This window comes from Mus musculus, chromosome 1, assembly GCF_000001635.26.
Source record: "Mus musculus strain C57BL/6J chromosome 1, GRCm38.p6 C57BL/6J".
NCBI lineage: Eukaryota > Metazoa > Chordata > Mammalia > Rodentia > Muridae > Mus > Mus musculus.
In genome coordinates this window covers 76,508,902-76,515,637 of record NC_000067.6, presented here as the reverse complement: position 1 = coordinate 76,515,637, position 6,736 = coordinate 76,508,902, and the positions used below count along the sequence as shown (strand labels likewise).

The 6,736-nt window shown below is 40.3% G+C and overlaps 1 non-coding gene across 1 annotated transcript; it reads right to left on the bottom strand.

The window, feature by feature from the left end:
* Nucleotides 1-5,994: 5,994 nt before the first annotated feature.
* Mir6343 (microRNA 6343) lies at nt 5,995-6,078 on the bottom strand. Its single transcript, NR_105761.1, has one exon. It is a non-coding gene; the product is annotated as a microRNA 6343 (primary transcript).
* Nucleotides 6,079-6,736: the final 658 nt, after the last annotated feature.

Sequence of the window (6,736 nt, the reverse complement as noted above, 5' to 3'; positions counted from 1 at the left end):
ATGCCTTGGAATAAATTCTTTTCTGTTTAACACACATAAAGTTATGTTTTCTTCCCAGAACCAATCTTCAAATGAAGTAGGTAATTATTGAGACAATTATTTTAGTCCACAAAGAAGAAAATTTTATCAACTTCCTGATTTTTCCATCTGTATTAGTTACCTTTCTGTTGCTGTGATAAAATACCATGGAAAAGGCAACATACAGAAGAAAAGTTTTATTTTGTCTTATGGATCCAGAAGGATAAGAGTTCATCATGACTGGTAGCTATGGTAACAATTGCCCAAGCACAGAAGGAGAAATGGATGCCAAGAAATAGAGAAATGGATCCTATGCTTCAAAAATAAAGCAGAGAAAGACAACTAGAAGCAGGCAAAATGCTTTTCTCAAAACCTGTTCCCAGAGATGTATTTCCTCCATCAAGATTGCACCACCTAAAGCTCTCTAAACAGTGCCACCAACTGGAGGCAAAGATTCAAATGCCTGATACTACAGAGGACATTTCTGATTCAAAGTATTACAGACCCAAAGGTTTGTGACTGGGTTGGTATCCACCTCGAGAGGCCATTTAGAGGCTGAATAACCCAGAGAGCTAGGATAGAAACTGATTTCTAATGATATTCTGCTATACTCATAGATTGGTGCCTAGTCTAATTGCCAGCAGAGAGGTTTCACCCAGCAACTGATGGAAACAGACACAGATAACCACAGCCAAACATTAAAGGAGCTAGGAGAATTCTGCCAAAGAGAGGAAGAAGGATTGTAGGAGTCAGAGGGGTCAAGGACACCATAAGAAAACCCACAGAATCAACCAACCTGAGTTTACAGAGGCTCCCAGAGACTGAACCAACAACCAGGGAAACTGTGTAGGACTGACATAGGCCCTTTACATATATGTTACAATTGAGTAGCTTTGTCTTCTTGTGGTACTCTTAACAGTAGGATCAGGGGCTGTCTCTAACTCTAACTTTTGTCTGATTTCCTCCTATTCCAAGCCTCAGTACTAGGAGAGGTGCCTAGTCTTATTGCAAGTTGATAACCCATTGTTGCTTAATATCCATTGCAGGCCTGCTCTTTCCTGAAAAGAAATTGAGGAGGAGTGGATGAGGGTAGAGGGGAGGAACTAGGGGGAAAGGAGGGAAGGGAAACTGTAGTCAGGATGTAAAAATAAAGAGAGGAGGGTGGGGAGAAAGAGAGAAAAGGAAGAAAGGAAGAGAGAAAGAAAGAAAGAAAGAAAGAAAGAAAGAGAGAGAGAGAGAGAGAAAGGAAGAAGAAGAAGAAGAAGAAGAAGAAGAAGAAGAAGAAGAAGAAGAAGAAGAAGAAGAAGAAGAAGAAGAAGCAGCAGCAGCAGCAGCAGCAGCAGCAGCAGCAGCAGCAGCAGTGGAGGAAGAGGAGGAAGAGGAGGAGGGAGGGAGGAAGACAGAAAGATGAGTATATATATATATATATATATATATATATTAGTTTTAAAAATACTACAAAGCACATCAATATTTTGTGTGTTAGTTTTAAAAGCTAAAAGCTAAAGAAATAATAAGAAGAAAAATCTGTTAACCAGTACTTACCTCTTCTTGGCTCCAAAACAGAGGTAGAGGTTTTATTGAATATACACATCCTTTTAGATAACTGTATATGCCACTTTAGAGGTCTTCTGTTTTTCTCCTTCACACAGATTTCAATATCCAATTTTCTTTTAAGAGTGTAACAAATGCATTGACATTTTTCCTACACACACACACACACACACACACACACACACACACAAATGGTTTGAAGATTAATTGAATATTTTTTATTTTGATCAGCAGAAATCATTGCAAACTAATCCAAAATCTAAAATTGTTAGTGCCATATGTGCCATTGATTTCCATCTTGCCAATTAAATAAAGGTTACCGCCTGGGTGCTTCAAAGATTGCCTCTCTCCCTAGGCACCATCCACAGTGATTCAACTTCGCCAGGGTGCTCCTGCTGGTTGTCCTCAGATTCCCTCTCTAGGGAATGAATGGCAAGCATGGTGCCTTCTGGGAAGTCTACACTTAAGGAATGACATAATTGCTTGTGAGTAGAACCCCAGTTTGCTCACTAGAAATGCTTGTTTCTTTTGCTTCCCTAAAGCTGCAAGGATTATTCAACAAATATTTACTGAGCACCTATGATAGTCCAGGCATTAGGCCAGCCATGAGAAATGCTATGAAAAACAAGATCTGAGGCTATGTTTAGTCCTCTGGAGAATTTGAGCTTGAGCCGATGGTTACATATCTAGTTTTAGCACAGCATGGTTATATCTATGAATGGAATGTTATCTGGTACCAGAGGCAGAATAATGTGGAGGGGAAGAGATACCTGAGTGGCCACATAGAGAAGCAAGTGGCTCCTGGACCCAAAAAAGGAGAGAACATCAATGGGTGGGAGGTCTGTTGAGGTTCCTAGAGGAAGTGACTGGTTGTAATTGGGGCTGGGTATAACCACGACGCATGTATAGAATTTTCGATGAATAAATAAAACCCCAAACCAATGACAAACATCTGAGCTATGACAGGAATATGAGACAAATCTAACCCTGTCCTGGAAAATTCTAAGACTTTATTGAACTGCTATAGAAGGAATAGGGGTAAATTTGATGACTCCTGGGTGCCCATTTATGCTAAGTGTTTCTGTGAAGGTGTTTTAAGTAAGACGCCATTTGATTTGGGAAGTTGAGAAAGTTAGATTGTCCTCATGATATATACAGGCCTCTTCCAAAGTTAAAGATGTAATAAAGAAAATGAGCTAGCTGTCCTCTCTAGTAGCAAGGAGTACCTCTTGCCTGACTGCTTTTGAAATGAGGCATTGGTTGTTTATCTTTATACTGAGCCTCAAGCTTGCCAGAGGCAGATCTTAGGCCTTGACAGGTTACACTCTTCTGAGAGCCAGTTCTTTATAGTGATTCTTCATGCCTTTACATAGTGCTATTGTTCTATGACTGTGGGACCATCCCAAGTAACACAAGTAGGTTGTCTTAAGAAATGGTTATATAACAAAAAACAGGACTAGTCAGTAGATCCTGAAGGTCGTTTCCAAATATTAAGAACAACATCTGTTATATAACATTCTGATGGTTGTAATGGAGGGAGGCTATCTGCTTCCTGCTTATTTCTTGAGTTCTAAGACTTGAACCTGAATGTAGTTCATTTATCCTGATGTCCCTTTACACAGCAGGTGCCACTGCTGTCCTCAAATTGCAGAAACAGGATTGAGGCATGGACGAGTAGCTTGCCTAGAGTGGCATAGCCAGAAACCAGCAGGACACTGAGTGGAGCCAGACAATCACACCTCCAGGCTTTCATCCTCTCACTGTTTGAGGATATTGCACTTGACTCTGCAAGCATCTCCAAGCTCATAGCTATAGCTTCACTTTGTCATTTTAGATAAGCAAGTCTGTTTGGAGGATGAAGGTAAAACTTAGACAATAGGAGTGGAGGGCACTGAAGACAGCTAAGTGGAGACATGGGTGAGAAAAACACCCAGCCTAGGATAGTAGTCCCTGCAAAGGAAAACAGTTGAGGATCCAAAGCTGGTCACCACAACCATAATTTGTAAATATTCAGATCCTGAGGATCAGAAGGAGAAGGTAACCCAGAGTGAACATAACGAGTGAACTAAGATGCATCTTGAGGGAAAAGGGTAAGACAGGGGAGATCGGGGTCAGGAAAATACATTTTAGAACTGACATTGTTTTCTGGGACAGCCCAAACAAGTTAGCACTAGCTGGGTGATTTATAACCATAGAAATATACTCTTGCACTGCTCCAGAGACAAAATAAATACTAGAAATCAAATTGTCAGCACAACTACCCTCTGTCAAGAGGCTCTGCATAGAATTCATCCCCTGCCCTTTTTGGCTTCTGGCACTTCACCATTGCTTGGCAATTCTTGGCTGTGGATCTCTTCACTGTAGTCTTTGGTTCCCTCTCCTCCTTACCCCCAGGAGTACATGTGTATTAAATCATTCTCTACCTCTCATTATAAGCACACTTTGAAAACACTTCCAGGCTATCTCAACATCCTTATTTAACCACATCTATTGAGATTTCCAAATTAGAGTCCCAGGATTAGAGTCGCTTAAATTTGTTTGGCCATTATTCAACCTACTATAGGAGTCATCTGAATATGAAATATTGATAAGGAAGGACAATCATTGCCCAGGGTGAAAGACAGCAGATAGAAATCTCAGTGGAGAGCAGTGGTGGTGCATGCCTTTAATCACAGCACTTGGGAGGCAGAGGCAGGCAGATTTCTGAGTTCAAGGCCAGCCTGGTCTACAGAGTGAGTTCCAGGACAGCCAGGAACACAGAGAAGCCCTGTCTCAAAAAAAGAAAAAAGAAAAAGAAAGAGAAAAAGAAAAATGAAAAGAAAAAGAAAAAGAAAAGGAAAAGGAAAAAGAAAAAGAAAGAGAAAAAGAAAAAGAAAAAGGGAAGGAAGGAAGGAAGGAAGGAAGGAAGGAAGGAAGGAAGGAAGAAAGAAAGAAAGAAAGAAAGAAAGAAAGAAAGAAAGAAAGAAAGAAAGAAAGAAAGATCTCAGTGGAGAAGGAATTCAAACCCTGCTTGATGCTACATGAGTTGTCTTAGTCACTATTTTATTGCTGAGAAGACACATCATGACCAAAGAAAGCATTTATCTAAGGGCTTGTTTACAGTTTCGGTGATTTAGTCCATTATCACCATGGCGGGGAGCATGGTGATATTCATAGTGCTGGAGCAGTAGCTGAGAGATACATCTTAATCCATAGGCAGAGAGAGAGAGAGAGAGAGAGAGAGAGAGAGAGAGAGAGAGAGAGAGAGAGAGAGGGAGGGAGGGAGGGAGGGAGGGAGGGAGGGAGGGAGGGAGGGAGGGAGGGAGGCAGGGAGAGACTGGACTGTTGTGAACTCTTGAAACTTCAAAGTCAGCACACTGACACACTTTTTCCATCAAGGCCACACCTCCTAATCCTTCTCAAATAGTACCACTCTACAATGACCAGGCCTTCAAATATATGAGTCTATAGTGGCCACTCAGATTTGAACCACCACATAAGTGTACCTAACCACATTGCCCTGTCTTTTGGACATCATTTGCTCTGGTGTTAAATGGCTAGAGTTTGACATGATTTTCCTTTAAGTAGAAAATATTAAGTATATATTTCACTACATGTATACAGAGTCTCTTGTAGGCTGTAATTATTTAATAATAATTACAGAATAATTGCTTAAATAAAAATATTAATATATAAAGATAAATCCAAGACAAAATTACCCATAATACTGACATTGTACCAAGTGTATGATTTCCATTGTATAGCAGTTTCTAGTAATGTCTATATTTGGCCACAATTCCACTGAATTTTCTAATACATGTTTATTTTGAAACATCATCATTAGGGCTTCAGAGATGGGTCAGAGATTAAAAGTGCTTATTATGCTTACAGAGATGAGGGTTTGATCCCAAGTACCCTCAGGGCACCTCATAAAACACTGATTGTAACTCCAGTTCCAGAAGATCCAATACTATCTTCCAAACATTTTAAATATAATCATGGTGGTATTGCATCTTGCTTTGTTTTTTCAACCAGCCTTTACTCCCTACCTTGCCCAAGCTGCTACACTGTCATTGTACTCCATGTGTGAGGCGCCCCTACTGTTGAGTGATGACAGCTCTCAATTGCAGAAGGAATCCACCTGGAGGGTTTCTGGTGAGTTTTTCTATTCTAAACTTAAGAATATAATTCCTACAGAGATGAAAAAGAGATTGGCAAGAAGATACTTAAGGGGACTTCTCATGAATCTCTTATTTTTAGGTAAAGCTTGAAATAATACTAGAGAGTTAAACTATGTTCTATATTCAATTTGTTCAACTTCCCACTCGAGCCACGTCTCAACAGTCGCTGCCCTGAGGATGAAATCACACTCAGTCATATCTGCTTTAAGCCACATTGACATCATTTTCCACAGCATAAAATAACTGCTAGGATGAAGTCTTAGTGTCAGTCAGCTCCTACTTTACATAGAAGTGGAGAACATAATGCCAGGCTGCCCCACTTTTCTGCAATAAATAGCTATCTGAATATAACTGGAAAATTCTGAGACATTCTAGGAAAGCTATTTATTCAACTTGGTCTTTTTTTCCCCCCTTTGAGTAGACTTTCTCCTTAAATAACCTCATAGTCCTTGTAACATGATAATACCTATACCAAATCTCCTATTTCTTTATCAGAACCATGACTACCACCATTTTCTGCTCCCCCCCCCCCGCACCTCTCACGCACACACACATACACACACACACACACACACACACACACACACACACACACACACACAAACTGATTGGATTTTCAAGGTATGTTATAATCCATTTTGCTCAGTACATTTGAACTCTACCACCACTATAATTAGCCTTTACCACCCCTCCTCTTCAGTATGAAGCCAACTTGAAATGATCACTCTTACATATTTTGCCCCATGAAAAAGAAAATACAGAAATGTAAAACATGAAATCTAGAATACTGACTGTCTGCTGTGGAGCTAGATCTCCTCTGTGCAGGGGCTTGATGATATCACTTACTTATGGCCCACACAGGTGCAGAGCTGCCTCCGCACAATGCTCAGCATGCCACAGACTGACACAAGCCAACTCATCCTTTGTTTTGTGTCTGTAGTCAGATGATATTTTTCTGATGTTCAAAAGTTGTGGGTAACTAATTTAACATCACTCTTGCTCAA